The sequence below is a fragment of the Pseudonaja textilis genome, chromosome 6 (genome assembly GCF_049901715.1).
Source record: "Pseudonaja textilis isolate UNSWEBS1 chromosome 6, rPseTex1.2, whole genome shotgun sequence".
NCBI classification, from domain to species: domain Eukaryota; kingdom Metazoa; phylum Chordata; class Lepidosauria; order Squamata; family Elapidae; genus Pseudonaja; species Pseudonaja textilis.
In genome coordinates this window covers 18791533-18811029 of record NC_141995.1, presented here as the reverse complement: position 1 = coordinate 18811029, position 19497 = coordinate 18791533, and positions in this window count along the sequence as shown.

Here is a 19497-nt window from a genome sequence, read left to right as displayed (position 1 = left end):
TGTACCTGGTCATAAGTTTACTTTCATATAACAATAATTCAGGCTCTTGTACAGAAGTTCAAGTGCACATTTCAGACATTATAGAAGAACAAACCACTTTTTCTTCAACATTCAGCAAGTGTGGCTGCATTTTTTATGAAGAATTTAAAACAATTTTATGGGCAAGTCTTACTTTTACAGAATTCCACAGTTCTGGGGAAATGGTCACAAATAATATAAGGTCCATGTAAGGCCTGCATATAATTCTGGTGATAATAACATTCAGTTTCATTTATTTTTCCTTTGTACAATAAGGCTCTGAATTACTAGATTGTGTTTTTGAAGTGTCATCAACATGCTAGCCTTTTTCTTCAATGTATTGATTTTAAGGTTTTGTTCAAGTCACTGAGCACATAGAGTTAGGCTCAATTTTAGCATGAGTCTTATTTTCCTTTCTTGGAGACAATTGATGTGCACTGGGTTTTATGGAGATAAAAAATGCAAACAAAGAAATATGCAATCAAATCAAGATTTATTTATGTTGTGGTTGAATCAAGATGCAAATGTGCCAATGTGTGCCAGTGCTATTTGCAATGCAAAATTATAGCCACATATACTATGGATATTTATTATAATTAAGTTTAGAAATTGTTAAATATGAAACATCAAAAAATAATCCAACACAAAACATGCCATTTTCATATATTCTAATACAAATTAAGTCTGAATCTTGTGAGTTAGCTATAACCCAAAACATAGTTACCACATGGATTTTTGTTTTTCCTTTTCCAAAATTTGCAGTACAATTGTATGATCATTATTATTATAAACATTAATTCAGAGTTTTAATTTAATTTTGAAATAAATGTTTTTTTAAAAGTACAATTTGAGAGAAAATACAACTACTTTGCAACTATAAACTCATGTCAAGATGTGGCAGACTGGAGATGGATTTACCCCCTTTGTGAAATGTGAAACCACAGAGCAATCAGATAAAATAAACACATTTGCTTATACTTGCTTCACTCTTCACTATTGTGCTGAGAAGGTATCTCCTGTCAATCTTCAGCCATTCTCCTTTTTTCCCTACACCTCAATTTTCCCATTCCACAACCTTGCCTGTTGTTGTGGGAGGATGAGTTAGCTACGAGTGTGTCATAATACATGTGAGAAGGGATGGTAACTTTCGGAGAATGCTGAGAGAAAGGTCATAGTAGTTCCAGCATCCTACTAGATACCACAGCAAAAAGAAGGAAGCATGTGGCAACAATAACAAAGGCAACATGATGATATATTTTTGTATACTACTCTACCTTTTAAAGAACCCAAAGAGCTCCATAGTTTTGAAAAAAATACACCCTACAATAAAATAGTAGACAATGGTAAATGACAAAAATTGATCTTGATGATCCCTTAAAACATTTCTCAAAATTAAACTATACTAATTAATATTATTCTTAAATGTTGAGTCCTGGGATCATGGTTATCCTGCCAAAATGCAGGGGAAGGTGGTTTTAAGTTACCTTCAAAAAGCAGATAGCATGAGACCCAGAATTTTGCCCATTGTGGCTTTCCTAAGAAGAATTCATTATTATTCACCATGGACAAGAGCCTAATTTATTGTGCAATACTTGAAATGACACCATCATTGCTCTACTCAGCTCTGAAAGAACATATGGAGTCACAAGTAGCATGTACAAAGCTACTTCTTCCAACCATTTGTATGCACCTAAATTTGAATCCAACTTGTCCTAATTTACTCTTCTATAACTTTGTACTTATATTGATTGTGAGGAAAAGGGGAAATGATCAGAATGGAACTGATCAAAGGATTGTCTCTGAGATCTTAAGGCTGCTTTCAGACCAATTTGCCATTATACCATTCCAACCACATCATATGTTTAAAAAAAAGATATGGGGAAAGAAAATAAGCAAAAGAAAGGACAGGCAAAATAACTTTTCTTGGGTTTTCCCCCCATTAAAAGGACTATGTAGGTGGGAAGGATACAAATCAGGCATAGATTCACCCTAAAGACATTTTAAACTACTACAGGCATTTCTCAGTGACATTTTGTCATCTTAGCTGACTGTTAGGGGCTTAATACATTCCTGGCGGCTGCAGTCATCTATCAGTTATTGGCATCTCTTGCCAGTAAAGCTTAACCTTACTGACAGAGGTTGTGTGAAAACTCCAAAAGACTAAATCTCTACTCTGGACACAGAGATATATATCTGAGGAGGAGGGGGGGGATTGCATATATTCCAAGACTCAAAAGCACCTTTTCCACCCCAAAACTACACCCAATTAATAACAATTGCAAATAAAGTATGTCTCTTGCCTTAAATATGTATGTTAATAATAACCTAATGAATTGGGTTCACCTGCCAAAATTGGCCTTTATTGACCTGATGTCTCTAGAAGTGTAAGTGTTCAAATTTGCTAACTGCTCTTATTATTGTTTGATAAGTCACTTGTCTGAGACAGGCAGCTATAGAAAGTGAATGAATGAATGAATGAAGTCACCAGCTTTGAATCTTTAAAGAACATTGAGCAAACTGGGTCCTGTCTATTTTTCATATACCTATATGTCAATTCAATCCTGAAACCTTGTTTCACGTCTCTCAACCTCAGATACAGGACAGATAGGCACAAAATACAGAGCATGCATTTTTGTGGCCAAGTAACATTGAGAATGCAGATTCAAAAGAAGGCACATTTGGTCTGTTTTCAGGCCATCATGTTTGAATGAACAGTGAAATCTGGAAACACTGAGGTCTGTTTTGATGGCAGTATCTGCTGGAAAGAAATGTTGGATGTTCATTTACTCTTTTAAACTTTATCTTGTATGATATAAACCTTGTAAACGATCATGAAAATAGAGGAAAAAAAGATAAACAGATGAATGATAAACAAAAACATACTGGAATCCTTGGGAGTAGGTAGGATATGGAGAACCCAAATCAATGTTGCATTTGGATGGAATTTTTGTCAGCTGGGATTCTTTCTCACCTTTCTTTTCACTCTCAGTGGCCATAATTTTTGAAATGGATTTGCAATTGTCTTCTCTGCATTTAACTGTGAAATGCAGAAATATATTGAGTTCACCAAGAATCAGTTAGTTATCTCTCTGGCTACTCCAGTAACAGAAAGCAAAACCCAGAATTAATTAGTTCCCATCCCACTAAGCTCTTACAGGTCCTGGTGAAGCAACAGTTGATTCTCCCCACTCTATGCAAAAGGGAAATTACACTAATTTTTACTTTGCCTACATATGCATCCAGTGCTGCTGTAATGGTTTCCATTATTACTAAATTCCATGTATTAATACCATATTGGCAGTTTTGCAGCCAGCCAAGTACCATTTCCTGTATGTCTAACCATGATTGCATGCTTCCATAGTGGCTTGAGTATTTGAAAGAGGAATGTCTTGAACAATGCAAGCAAGCTCCAGGAGTTCTACTTTCAAAATGCCATTTCAGATGGAGAGCACTTCTTGAAAGTCTTTCAGGCCACAGGGAAGCATGGGTGAAATGAGCAAGGTGAAATAGAGAAAAAATCTTTTTGTTCCCCTTCTCTTTAGCAAAGAACCTCCTTGCCTTCAAGACAACAGGTTGTTGCTTGGGAATTGAGGAATAGTCTTGGAAGGGCTCACTTGAGCTCAAGAGATGGGAAAAGGCTCACAGATTCCTGTGTGGCAAAAGAAAAGCTTTTCTTTGATTTCAAATAAACCAATTCAGAGTCTGAAAAAAAAAATAACTCTCAAGTGAATGAACATCTTCTGACCAGACAGTATCTTTTCTTTTATGTACACTGAAAGCATTTGCACCAAGACAAATTCCTTGTGAGTCCAATCACAATTGGCCAATAGAGAATTCTATTCTAAAGAATTCTATTCTATTCTGGAGCTGATCTCAAGTGATACCAAGCTCACCATATGGAGGTCCTATAACTGAGTTTGGGGTTGGTGGGAGGAATCACTGTTTAAGAATTCACTTAATTGTATGTTTATTACCCATGTCCCCACTGTTCTTAAACTTTCCTATGTAAAACATCTGGAAAGGAGAAATTGTCTCTTCTCTGAACTCCAAAGGAGAAAAAAATGATGATGGCACTACAAACGTGTTCATCACACAGTCTTGGATAAGATCTGCCTGCCTTAGAAGGAGAAAGCCTAGAGGATGTGCATTAAACATTGTGCTGATGTTCTTCTCTGCTAATTTATATGGCAATAATTAGCTCCAATTAAACCAAAATGATCGACCTGAAACATACAGTCAAACTAGGCTACGATAGCATATGCAGAAGTATATCAACCCAGCCAGCTCAAATGACAGAAGAATGCCCTTGATTAATGAAGAGGGTGGAATAATGTTACCTTAGCAGCACAGTACAGTTGCTACCTGGCTGGCTGAGAGAGATGTCTCCTGTAATTAATGCAACTTCCACCTTTTGCTTTTAACATGCCTCCTAATTAAGCTGTTCAGACTCTTAACTTTAGCATCTGACCAGAACAGCTCCAAAATGATTTATTTCAGAATGATACCAGTGGTGTCTCCCTCATCCATTCTGTTACACTGGCATATAAAGTTATGCATCTTACTCAGAGGAAGAAAGAAACATGCTTCTTGCACTTGGGAGAATTTCATATCTTCTTTTACCTATTAGACAATTACCAAATTCATGAGAACTTGAAGGAGTCTCTTGTTGCTCTGTATTTCTCTAGATTTTAAATTTTAGAATAATATTCACCATTTGTTCAAAATGTGTAAAGGCCTAAGGGGATATGATATTAGGGACTTAATTAGCTCTGTGTGCACATGCACAATACTTGATCATATTTTTTTAAACCATAAATCTGTGAGATTGTAGTTTTAGAGGAGAAATCAGAGCTAGACTCTGACAAGGGTTTGTGAGACTTTAATCTTCATGCCTCATGTTCACAACAGAAGCCAATTTTTTACTGGCACTAACGGGATAGTTTTACCTCTTTAAAATATTGTACCAATTTATTTCCATGCTCTCAATATGAAGAAAAGTATTATAATGGTGGGGCAACAGGATTAAAGCTTGGAGCAGTCTATATTTCCTGTTTTATGGTTTTTTTAAAAAAAATCACAGGAAGGTTAACAAATGTATTAACACTGCCTATATAAATAATAGAACTCAATTTAGCTGAATTATATCCAAAATCTCTCTGTGATATTCTGAAGATGTGTACCAACTGTATGATTCAGCCTTAATTGCTTGAAACCAAGTCAGAGGTTCTGTAATATTATTCTGTAATATTTGTGCTTCTTGACACTGGAAACGATATGTATCCTTTTTTGTTTGTTTATTAGAATGGAGGAAATTTACAGAAATACTAGCATGAAATCTGTCTCAGATAAAAGCAATTCTTAGCATGTTCTCTGGATCCAGGCATTGTGAATGGTAGGATGTACAACTTCCACCAGCTGAAAGGCTGCACCCGATTTTCCATGGCATGTTAAGTGCCATACTCCAAACCATCTGCTAGGTTTAGGAACTCCCATTTTGTTCACTGGACTTCCCTAAAGCAGCCTAGCATAGAAACATTGGTGCATAGTTCTTCTACCCACTCTGAGGAGCCTAAAATGTATGCCACATGACCACTGGATCATACTTTTTGTAATCTCCATTTATGACTGGGCTTGTTACATGAACCCAGCCAACTGTGATTATTCCATGGAGCATTGTTAAGGAAACCATAACTTAGCCAGTCAGAAAGAATAATAGGAGGGGGGAGGGGGATGATGACTTTGGTGCAAATGATGAGAAAGACATTGCAACATCCAGCATTTCTCAAGCAACCAATGATTTCCATAATAAGACTCCATAAAACCACATAGAATCCATAAAACCAAGTTTCCATAAACAGAGCTGGTTGCCTTTTTCCTTGCCAGGGAAGCTGTAGGCAAAAATGTGCTCAGGAGTTAATGAAGCATCTCCTGTTGCTGCCCTACTTGTAAAGATAAATTTGCTTGGAAAAGGGCATGAACTGGGCAAGAATTTCAGGGAGGATTTAGGTCTTACATTACATTTGTGCAATGAAAGTCATTTTTCATCATTGCCCTTATTCACCTCGCTCTGGTATGCCTCCTAAAATATTAAATGCAGCCCCTTCCTTTCCCATGCTTTAGTAGGAAACGGATTCCCACAGTGTGAAACGTCCCAAGGTGATTTTCTTCAAACAAGCAGGTGTCATATGATGGTATGACCCAACCACAACCGAGTTGTCTAAGTGGCCTCCAAACCTGGAACCTATTAACAATACGGGCTTTTGAAATGCCAAGGTAGATTTGGCTGCCATTATTCAACAAGTTTCTGTAATTACCCTTCTTTTTTTTCTTTTTTCTTTTTTCTAAAAAAAAAAGGTAGTTAAGAGGCTTGCAGCTGGCTGCCATGGAACCCCACCTAACTGTGTTTCTGCCTAAATGAAAAAGACACGATTATGATTATGAAGTGGTGTCTGAATCCCACAAGCAATAGAGCAGCGACTTTCTAATTGTCAGCTGGACTGTGCTATGCCTGCTGGAAATAATTAGAGTGCAGCGGGTTCAGCAGGCCCTTAAAAAATAAAATAAAATACCCTGCACTGCACTGCACAGATTTTTTTTTAATCGGGCACCATCAGCTTCCTGTTCGTTTTGTGACACAATGGTTCTGCCAGGCTAGGGGACAGGGAGTCAGGCTGGAGGAGAGGGGGTGAGGAAAGGAAGGCATTATCTCTAATGCACACAAATAATGCAACCCTCAAGGAGTGAGGTGGATGAACTGGACGTGACATGTGAGACAGACAGAAACAATTCACCAAATAAATTCAAAGCCAAAGTCTCCAGGGGAAAGAATAACTGAATGAATAAGTTGGGCGTGGGGGAAGGGGGGAAAGAGGGGGGAGAGAAGGAAAACCTTCATTCTCTTTCTTTTTGCCCCTTTTCTTGCAAAAAACGCAGAAAAAGCTAGCCAGAATCTTTCTTAATTACTTCTTCTTTCAATGACAGAATTGTAATTTATCATTTAGTTGTAATTTGACATATGTTCACACCTTTGCCATTTCCAATTTCCTCCTTCGTTCTAATTGTCTGCTTCACTCGCCTGTCATGCACTCCTCTTGGGATTAATTCGAGCTGTCTGTCTGCGCCACGCTACTGGCACACTTGGGGCTGCTGAGAGCGTGACAGTGCCGGCGTGCCCACAGTTTATCGAAGGCATTATTCAGCCATCATGCTTCTGCATCCTCTTCCCTAGCTGCCCTTCCCCAGTGCCACATTGTTTATTGTTTATTCCATTCTCTCTTTTTCACACTGCTGGCTTCTCAATGTTATTAAGCTCTAATTATGCTCTTAGTTGTGGAGAGGTGGCAGAGAAAATGTTGGCGTTAATTACTGGGAAGAGGCCACCAGAAGAAGCGATAAACAAACCAGTAGATGTCTCCCTCTGTCTCTTGCTTCTGGACTAGACTTAAATATCTTTCTTTCATCTTTTCCCACAGCTGCTTGTACCCCCAGTTTCCCCCTGGCTTTCACACCTGTTTTGTTGGTCCCCTCAGCTTTCACACTAGCAACCTTCCACAAACCACCTTTGCTCTTGGTACACAGTAACAGGGTATTCAATTTCTCTCACGTGAATGCAGGCTTTTATTACAGCCACCACTCTCTTTTATCTGCTGTTCAATTTCATACTAACGTTGCTGGCTCCAGTCAACTTGAATGTGGAGTATGGGTTGACAAGAGATGGAGACGTTGTTGGCAAAAATAGTTGTGGCATTCCTGAGACGGGTGGATGATCAGAGCTAAACATTAACTTGCTGGTAGTTATGATGATGTGATAAATAGCCTCTGTATTTTGCAGATTGCTTTTACTAAGCCTGTCCCTTTTTTGTTGTTTTTGGCTTTGCCGGCCTGTAAATCAGTTGTTTATTTTCTGGATTCATTATCCAACTGCATAGATGTAGGTGGCGATGGGTTTCAAGAAGGCTTGCAAATAATGGAATTACCTCTTTTGTCAAGACGACAGTGGCAGGAAAATAGAACGAATTTAGCTACTGTTTGTTTCTCTCAGAAAAGAGGCACACATATGTACACTCTTATTTTCACCTTGTAACAATCCTATAACCAGGTTAGATAATGAGTGGGGGTTTTTTTCAAACATTATACCATAAGAAAAATTGTTAAATTAAGATGTTAGTAGGGAGCTCTCTATTTTAAATGCATCGTATTATTTGATGTAATTATGCTTGAAATATACAATTTTTATTCAGTCATACATATTTTGTACATTTTATGCACATTTTAGTACACATTTTGTATTAATGTATCCCGTGAAAGTTCTGCATCATTCTGATTCAAAAGAAGAATGAAAACAGAAAACAATATGTGGTTGTTATTATATAATAGTATTCCCTAAATGCATGCACTGTATCTTCTGTAAAAAATTTCCTTAATATTCATTTTTATGTTAGCCCTTTAAAATATACATATGCATTTGTGTATGCATTTTCTTCCAATATATAAATATATAATTTTTTTCAGTGTGTTATTTGTGCTGAAAATATTTTGAATCAACATTACAGAACTCTTATGAATGACATGCCTATTTGTGCCATAGCAGATGCTGTTTTGGCAGTTCACACCATTACATTTCAAAGGAAATCCATGACAGATTTCTCTGACATCCTTAGTGCCATTTATATCTCCTCATAGAAAAAGAAAGAAAGAAAGAAAGAAAGAAAGAAAGAAAGAAAGAAAGAAAGAAAGAAAGAAAGAAAGAAAGGAAGGAAGGAAGGAAGGAAGGAAGGAAGGAAAGAAAGGAAAGAAAGAAAGAAGGGAAAGAAAAGAAGCTCAGCACCTAAAGAATAAGAGAAGATAACGGTGGGAATAATTGCTATAGATTAACAGAAGTATACATTTATCACATGACAGTGAAAAAAACTAAATTTAACAGGGCTTCAATCCAAGCAGTTATTTATAAAACTGCACGATTAATGGTATTTCTAATCCCTTGTTGTTTTAGAAGATACTTTATTCTAATGCAACATAGAAGCATCTGCATGGAAGTTCATGACAATATAAAATACACTATGCAAATGAGACAAATTAGGCAATTTTAAAAAACTATATGGTTTTATTTCAATTTTTGAACACGTATTTTTAACTCTCGCCTGTGACTGTAACATACTCTATTCTATGCTATGCCAAATATTTTTACTAATTTTTACAAAAGTTACATGAGTAATCTATATCATGTTTCATATTTTGCACCAGTTGTGCAATGATATCAAGATGCACATGACGTCACTTACCCATCTATACAGGTGCCCATGGGCATATCTATCCTAAATCTGTGTCTTGTATCAAAGTTCACCACATTTTAATTAAAGCCCTTCTAAAATAGATTCCCACAAAATAGCCCTCTCAAAACTGATAAAGGTAATTATCAGGGCTGGGTACATTTAAAAATGATTCAGAAGTGTTTTAGATCTCAATCACTCATCTCTCTGCTACTCATTAAAACAAGCACATAATTTTTCATCTTTAATACCATTTAAAGAAACATGCCTCTTTAAAAAAAAACCATTAAAGCAACTCTCAAAGTAGCAGCAATGTATTCCAGGCTATTGTTCCTTTTGTAAAATTGCAATTTAAAGACAACAAATAGAAAACAAAATAATCAGAACAAGACAAAATGACCTGTACTATATATGACAAGGACAAGTAGTACTAAAGGACAAGTTAATGGATTAGATTAGTAATATCTGAAAACCTCTAGATTGAAATGTGTAGTATCATGATGAAACAAGATGAAACAACCCCAAAAAATCCTTAAAAGGAAAAAAAAAAACCGCAAAATAGTAAAATAGTTATTTTTTACATGCTGAAAATAACAAAGTGGAGAAATAAAAAGCAACAGATAAGAAAAATAAGTTCATCTAACCACTAAAAAAGAAATGATACAAATATATGGATTAATTGATCAAAAAGATTCCATAGTAGATGGCATGCATAAAGCGTAGCGAGACATTCTAGATTGTTAAATGGACTCTAGAAAATATCCTAACACTAAATCTTCAGGAGTTGGTGAAATATCAGCAGGGCTGTTTAAATTCTAACAACATGGTACTAATAAAGTGTTACTTGCTTTTTGTGGGTGGTTATGCAATACGTGGCACAGGCCAACAGACTGAACAATTCAGATTATATTCCAATAATAAAATAAGGACAATGCTAAAGAAAGCTTTTAAAAATCCAAACAATACCATATGTTTTATAAGTTAATAATGTAACATTGAAGATTTTGCAATAATGACCTCAATAATATTTCAGACAAGGACTGACAAGATATATAAGAAACAGGGATACTTGATTCCACATTGCTAATGCCTAATGGATAATGAGGTAAGCAAGGAAGTTCCAAAAACATTTTTTTTTGTTTCATAATGACATAAAAGGTTTTTGATTTTGTAGAGTACAAATAGACCATTAAAAGCCCTCATCTCCCATTTTATTATATCTAGGAAGCAATGGTTTGAAAACAGCTACTAATGGTTCAAAATTCAGAAGGAAATGTACTATTTCTATACTGTTCTCTTATTTAATTTACATAGAAAATGCTGAAACATAAAATCAGACTTAAAATTGCAAAGGAAAATGACAATAACCTCAAATGTACTGATTATTATATATCCAGTTATTCTGATTACTGGAAGTAAGGAAGATTTTAGGAATCTCTTGAAAGGACAGAATGCAAACTTCAGTCTACTCCTCAATATTTAAAAAGGTTAGATTATGCTAGCACTATATCCTTGCATTAGAGCATTCATCCATGTCCATCCATGACTTTTGCTTTTTCTAATTTTACAAATTTTGAAAAAAAAAAGTATGGCCCTGACGTTTGGAAATTAAACTTATATTAAACAATCTTTTATTGCATATACTGTCAGAATAGGAAAAAAACATGGCTTCTTACTTTTTAAACTCAGGTTTACATTATTCATCCACAAATAGGACAGCAGTCACTGATATTTTATTTATATCTTACCTTTATTATGGTCCAAATAAAGTCACTCAGATGGCATTCATGCCTGAGGTGGGGCTAGAACTCACAGTCTCCCAGTTTCACAGCTTGGTGCCTTAACCACTAGACCAGACAGATTCTCTACATTTTGCAAATATTCCCCTTTGATTTGTTCTAAAAAATACACGTCTTTTAACAGCCTAGTCTGGTTTCATTTTAAAAAAAAAAGTAACAGAAAAAATTATGAATGAATAATTGGAACTGGTAATAATTTTTAGCATTCTTCTTTATACTTTGTCCATTTATATTCTTATATCTATTTTTATTACGATGAATATTTTGGAGCTTGTGGCTTGATTTCATAAAATGTCAATTATATTCTATATTTATCAACCCTTTCTGCAGACATAGCTACTTTTTGAGAAAAGCGTAGAGGCATAGGCCTTATCAGCTTCCTCTCAAGTTTGGACAAGATAGAAACATACAACTTATTAACATATAGCTGAGATTCTCAGTAATAGTTATTATTGACTTAGCTGCAATTTCTAATGGGAAATAAGAAACATTGAATTTTAAAATAGAATTAAAGTAAATAATGTCTCTAGACATTATGTTTGAATTTGGGTCACACCTCATACATGGAATTTGGTAACTGGACAAGGTAAATGGATTCTCCATGCCCTTATTATGACCAAAAGACTGATATCGCAGCATTGAAAAGAACACAGTAAGTTAGAAAAAGGTATTCATATAAATGTATCAGAAATAATAATTACTCTGTGTGTGTGTGTGTGTGTGTGTGTGTGTGTGTGTGTGTGTGTGTATAATATGAATATATGAACATACGCATTTATGAAACTATTCTGGGTGGATTTTCATGAGGGGGATACTAACTGCTTTATGTGGTTGATGGGGAAAGACGATCTCATTTCTGTGTGCTGTCCATCTCCTTGGTTCTAGTTTTTTGTAAAATTTTCAAAATTGTAATTGCTTTTCTATTTATTATTTATTTTTTTAAAAGCTTTATTTTGTTTATAAGCTTCCCAGAGTCACCTTATCAGGGAAATAGACAGCACATAAATTTAATAAACAAACAAATAAGTAAAAAATATTTTTTCAGTTTTTATTTGTTAGCACTTTTTATGTTTTTTCCTTTCTCTTTAACAATGTATCTATCACTATCCTTATTAGTTTTGATTTTTGCTCCTTTTTGTTAGTAATTAAAATTGATAAAAATAAATTTTAAAAAACCTTCGAATTTGGGTTGCTTTACCTCAGGAGTCTTCTCTCTCCTGAAGCTGCTGGTATTCCACTCAGAGGTTTCCATGTGATTTCAAGTATGTTCTGGTACAGTAGTTCCTATTTTAAATAATCCTCCTTGGAGCACATTAATTGCCACTATGGACAGAGTAATGTATTCCCCTTTCTCTTTAAATTCCTTAAATGAATCATTAAGGCCCAGAGTTTAAATTCTCTTCAATTACAGGAGCTTTGGGAACATTTTCAGTTAGAAGCCTACAGTGTATTTAGAGCCACATTACTTACATGTGTTTAATGTTCTTTGGGAAAGAAGAATCTAAATCTATTGCAGTGTTTTTCAATCTTGGCAGGTTTAAGATGGGTGAACTTCAACTCTCTGAATTTCCCAGGCAGCATGTTTACTGGGGAATTCTGGGAGATGAAGTCCACCCATGTTAAAATTGTCAAGGTTGAGAAACATTGGACTAGGCACAAAAAAATAGAACACAAGTATCTTATACAATAGGGGTCCTCAAACTTGGCAACTGTAAGACTTGTGGACTTCAACTCCCAGAGTTATATAACAGATAATCAGAGTTGGAAGGGACCTTGTAGGTCATCTAGTCCAACCCTCTACCCAAGCGGGAGACCCTACAGCATTTCTGACAAATGGCAGTCCAATCTCTTCTTGAAAGTCTCAAGTGATGGCGCTCCCACAACTTCTGAGTTGAAGTCCAGAAGTCTTAAAGTTATTAAATTTGGAGACCTCTATTATGCAAGATTATATATACACACACACACACACACGCACATACACCACTATCCCCTCTAGCAAAGTGCAACACAGTAGAACTCCAAATTTCTGGATGGCCATTAGATGGCAGCAAAGTGTCAGTTTGCTGATATCTTGTGATTGGCTGGGTTTTTATAGCTAAGATCTGCCTGTGTTCATGATATATTTATTTGTACAATTTATATACTACCCACTACCAAGACTGAAAACAGTTTTACAACTTTTTAAAAGCAAAACTCCATACAGAAAATCTGCATCTGTTTGCATCTTCAGTTTTTAGCTCCATAAAATATGGAGTTTTCAAAGAGAATATACAGGTGTGTGTGAAGGAGGAGAATATTAAACAGGGAAGAAATAAAAATGAAAACTGATAGAAAAGGGAAAGGATGAAAGAGAGGTATTATAAAAATAAAACATAAAAGAAGGAAGGAAAGTGTTGTGGTTTGCCAGCAACCTGTGCAGACAGCAGCGGAATTGGACAGTGGGTAAGAACGGGGACCAGTCCGGGAGTATGGAGAGGATTTGGATGAGGGTCTTGTGTCCGGTGCAGAGATGGGGTCAGGACCATCTGGGAGTTGTGTGCTGACTCCGGAGCCTCTGTAGTCTGGCAGCAGCAAGGCAGAGGAACCAGGGGAACCTGTTCCCAGTCTGCGTGTGCACAGAGCTGTTAGAAGGCAAGAGGAGCTGAGACAAAAAGGGGCGACTTGGGAGTAAGGCTGGGAAGTGATTGTCCCTCCCATAAGGTATAAAGGACAGGCAAAGGTAAAGAAACCTTTGTAGGAAGCAAAGTCATTTGTTCTGTTCAGATTAATCCTTGAAGCTCTGTGTGGACTTTGTACTTCGGTTGGTTTCTTATAGTTCATTTGGTACTTTTGTTGTTGGCAGCAATTCAAAGGAAAGAAAGGTGGGTTATCTCAAAGGACTGTTTGAGACTCATTACAGGCTGGGAATGGAAAAAAATACAGCACTGGAATAAAATAAGAGTTGTTTTAACCAAGCATGTGCTTAATTAGTCTCGGAAGCCTTGGTCAGAACAGAAAGGTAGAGATTAAGTATGGTTACTTTAGACATAGCTAAACAGGGAGTGCTGTGGTGGTCTAGTGATGAAGATGCTCACCTCCCACTCAGAAGGTTGAAAGTTCAATTCTAGATAGTGGCTGTCTTGGCTAGAAAATAGAAGTTAAATTTTAAATATTAAAATTTTTAGATACCTGAAACTATGTAAGAATAAAAACAACTGCTCTCAAAAGTCTAGATGAAATATAATGGATGGAAGATAAAAGTTGATAAATTTTAACTGAACCTTAGAAGAAGAACCTTCAGGATAAAAGTAATTGGACAGTAAAACTATCCAATTGATGCTGAGGATCTGGAAGACCCTCCCACTGAAGACTTACACTCTAGTTCTAGATTTCCTTCTCTGAAGATGAAATCTGTCTGAGGGCAAAACCAGCCCTACCAAGAGCAAACAACAGATACTTGCTGAGGGCAGGAAAGACTGCCATGAGTTTTCTGCATGCCTTGACTCTCTTAAAATGTTACCCGAAATGTGACACAAGAAACATCATTGCTGAGAGTAAGATTCACCTCTTAGTTCAATCATGATGGAGGGAGTATTATCTTTGCCTTGGGCAAAACATTTATCTTGGCCTGGCAGTGGTTTGATGGGCTTATAACTAAGATTGTTTCTCATTCTTTTCAGCTGAGGCTTAGTTCGATTCAGATCAGGTTATGCATAACAAAAAAAATCCAAGCCTTTGTTCTTACTAAATGTATAGAACTAACACAAGTAGAATTCATATGGAGTACACAAAGCCACCTCTGGATGATTATGGGATGCTGATCCTCAAGAAGTTTGGGAAGTTACTGTCATGATCAGGACTAAAGGAAAAATAACTAATGAAACTGTTTGGCCTAATAAAATAGTTTGATAGATGCTTTAATGTTTAGCCAAATGGTTTAAAATATACAAATAGCTTACTGGGAGACTTAAATTGCAAAATCAGGGTCTAGTTACTGGAAATAACTAGAAGTGGAAATGAGGAAGTTGATCCTTGATGGTTACCGAAGGCTTGAAATGAAGGCTAAAAGTACAAGGTTGATATGAGTGTGGGTTTGGGTAGACTTCATTGCTAAGGGGCACTGTTATCCTTTTCACATAAACAAGATCATAATATAAGCTTTTGCCTTACTCCTCTCGGTGGACAACCCTTTGATTCTGTCTCCTGAGCAGTTCAATAAACTTGGCTCAAGGAGATTGTGTGGTTGTACTTATCAATTGGGTCAGGGGTTTTCCTCTTCAATGGGCAGGTCCCATTTCACAATTTTTCAATTTTTCACATTACTCATGTGAATGGTGTGAAAGTTACTGGGCATTCATTGCTTGGACTCTTCTAACCTCCTCCTTTTGATCAATTCTCCCCACCCCACCCGACCTCCATCCACGAACAATGTGAATGACAAAGTCTGGCATTTACTCAGGGAATGACATGCACATTCTGCGTCTACATTTGAATTGATTACCTTAATAATGATATGTGTGATGAAGAATGGAGGGTAGAGCTTTTGAGAATTAGCCTATGGTGGGAGGAATATCTTTCAATCGTCTGTCCACAAACATAAAGGTTTTGCACAAACCTATTCATGTATAAACTGCTATTTTCACTTGCTGCTGCTACTGCTAGATGGCTTACACAAATCTTACTCCTTCACACAGGCCATATGAATTAATGTTTGTGCAGACCACTTCCATCAGAGGTGTGGACTTTATGACTCTATGCAAGAAGAATTGGTATATAAATATATATACACGGACATACCCATTTCTTCTACAGCATCCTTTCTCAGATAACCACCTAGCAATCACTCCTAATTCTGCAGTCCGGATATGGTTTTCCTATATTGTTTTAATTTATACCCAGCTCACAATCTTCTCAGCTAGTTATATCAAATGTCCTAATTGAACACAAACGCTTTCTAAGCTTTTTGTCTTGTCGAAATGAAAATTAGCTGTGTCTGGATTTTGAAAGACAGCCTGAAGCACAGACATTTTTGGAAGTTGCTAATCGAATATACTAGGGGATGGGAGCAGTCTGTATTGATGACTTGTTGGAAAGTCTATATTGTATCTAAAGTATGATTTTACTGTTGATCAAATTTGTTTTTGTTATTCATATATGCAACTTATTGGCTACATAAATTCAATCTTCTTAAGAGCTGTTTGACATTATATAATTCCATAATGTGTAATTCTATTAATAGCCCATGGTGAAAGAGGCAATGATAACGCATTTAACCTACCCCTCCAAAGAAAAGATGCTCATATCACATCTTGATAAGTGTTATCCACAATTTCTAGTCAGCATAATTAATACAATGGAAAACCTCCAGCACTTATGAAGGATCTTCTTAGTAAAGACCCTTTCAATTATTAATTATGCAATGCTCTGAATATTTAATTTATTTATCAAATCTATGTCACATCTCCTTGCCTATAGAATCCTATACAATATGCCACTAGTTATGGTAGAAATGGTTTATTGACTTCAGAGTCAGGGATAATATGTGACTTAGCTGCCCCTAGGATGAGGTTTTATCTTATTCATGAAGGCATAACTGCATAGTTTTATCTGTTGAAGTAAGCTCCCACAACTAGGCTGATTTGGGAATATCTGACTATAGTGAAATATTAGGATTCTCCTGTAACCATTTTATACCACTTTCACTATGGTCCAGTTATGTTCATATGATGACAACCAGTACTGAGATCAAGAGAGAAACCAATGAATGTGGCTAGCCCCAATTCTAAGCCAAAGCCTGCTAAAAGCTCTGTTACAGCAGGGTTTTTAAATAGCTCTGTACTTTTCACAACTTTAGGCAATGTACAATGGTGGGATTCAATTTTGTTTTACTACCGGTTCTGTGCGGTAGTACCGGTTCCATGCGGCTTGGTGAGTGTGGCATGGGAAGGATACTGTACAATCTCCAGTCAGAGGTGGTATTTTCTGGTTCTCTGAACTACTCAAAATTTCAGGTACCAGTTCTCCAGAAGTGGTCAGAACCTGCTGAATATCACCCCTGCAATGTACCATATGAACATTCGTAGGGATAACAGTGTATGTAGCTCAACAGCTATGTTTTCATTCATCAGCAAAGAAGGATGGGACTCTGGTTGGTTTTAAGAGCAAGCTGTTAGCTGTCTGGAGTACTGAAATTCTGGTTCTAGGCTGCCCTTCTTTGAATTTATAGAGATGCGCAATTGTCCCTGAACAATCTAAGGCTCCCAAAACCTTCTGTGTGGCCTCCAAACCCCTTCCAAAAGTTTCCATCAAATTTCAGTTTGATAGAATTAGAAATATTTATTAAATCCACATATTAATAACTACATAAGTTGTATTTGTTGGGTATAACAATGATACACCAACTAAGTTTGGGTGAATAAATATATAAACCAAGGTTTGGGTGTTTGTAACTTGTAGCTTTAAGCACCAAACTGCTTGTAATTAACTAATTAAGGGTGCGGTTACAAACGGCAATAAAAGGCAGTAAGAGAAACGTAATCTCTCTGCTCTGCTTGATTTCTGCTTGCTACTGTTTGTTTGCTACTATTTGCTACAACTGTTTGAATACCTGAACGAAAGGACTACTTCATTGATGTGCTGATATCCTGTGAATACTCAGCGTTGTCTTCAAAAGGAAAGGTATCAGAGGAGAAGATATCTTTACAAGCAGATAAGGATATAGAACTGACTAGTACATGGACTAAGTTACTGAATGGATATATTTGTGAATGACATATGGACTGATTGACAATGTTTAAACTCGAATTGGATTAAACAACTATTTAAACTACAAACAGTGTTTGTCATCAGTGTGTGTAAACCCTAGGGCCCTTCCTCTCTCATTTGGCTGCCTGGCTTGACTGCTGCTGCACATTCTGTTTTTTGGAGGTTCGTCCCCAAACACTAACAGTATTTAATTCATGCAATTTAAATTATAATACCTTACATTGGATTTTTCTCCCACTCCAAGTACTTGGTGTAGTGAGGTCTTCAGATTACCAATAAGCCAAATGCTTCTCTAAGGTTGAAACCAGTGTGCACCCTGTTTTAGATTGTATTCCTTTTCCTTGAACATTCCTTGTTTGCCTTCTGTGAGCTTCTTTGCAGATTTGACTCTGTGTAATTGATTAATATCAGCTCAGAATTGTTTATCAGACAGATGTGCTTCTTCTGCAGGGCACTATTTACTTAACTGATTTTCCCCCTCCCCTGAATCTTTAGTCTAAATAAGGCCCCCAGAGCATTTATAAAGTTATTTAGTCCCTCCTTTCTAATTCATAATATTAAAGTCATAACATAAAAAGAAAGGGAGTAGGGGGTCAGAATAAGTGTGTGCATGAAATTTTCCTTCTTGTATTTTTTAAATATTCATCAATTTGGAAAATGGAGAAATGTTCTTTTACAGAGAAGAATTTACATATGGAAGTAAATCATAAACAAAAGTTACTAATTCTTGCTACAGTACAGTACCTGCACATCTTGTTATTGCGTTATTCTAACACATTTTTCCTTGAGTTTCTCAAAAGGTCAGCACTTATATTGCTTATTTGGAACTTGGAGTCAAGCATTTTTATTTCTCTGAGCATTGATAATTAGTGTTTCCATTTGATTTGCCATAATAAATTGAGTTTGTGCATGTGTATAGATCTTACTTTTATACTATTTGCATTTTATTTTTCATAATTATGCCCCACATAATGCCTAATGGATCCAACCTTGGGCAATGTTGCACACACACATGCACACACACAAACACACATGCAAGAGATACAAAGGCATACTTCCATTCATGCATATTTTTTAAAAATGTAAATGTTATTTGGTCTTTCTGAGTAGGTACTTTCCTGGCAACAAAGCCATTCAGAACAGTGAGTAGAGATAACAAATACATTGGGGGAGGGGAACAGCTGTCCCAATGAAGAGAAAAATCAAGCTATTGTGGTAAAGGTTTGTTTGGCTTCTGATAAATGCAGCAGGGTTGTAAGTGGATACAAGTAAGGGGGAGATCCTAGAAATGATTTAAGCAAAGTAATAGAATTGGATTGGTTGGATGGGTTTTTACTTTTTTCTCCCATGAATTGCATCTTGGTTGCCTCCACACACAAGCCAGAATTTGTCAATCATAGCTTCCCTTGCAGACAGAAACTTATGAAAGAGAAAGATGGAAGAGAATGAAAAGTAATTCAAGTGATCTGTAAACCATTTTTAATTTCAGATAGGACACTGAAGAGAGGAACCTTAAAGCTGTATTATTTGCTTTCTGGTTTGTCCAGTAAGAAAAAGTAAGATTCTGCGATATAAAATTGTTGTTCCAGCATTTTGCATTCTCATCAATGTGAGTAATGTTCCAGAAGCGTCCTGGGTGAGGGGACGCATATGCTATTTTCCCCATG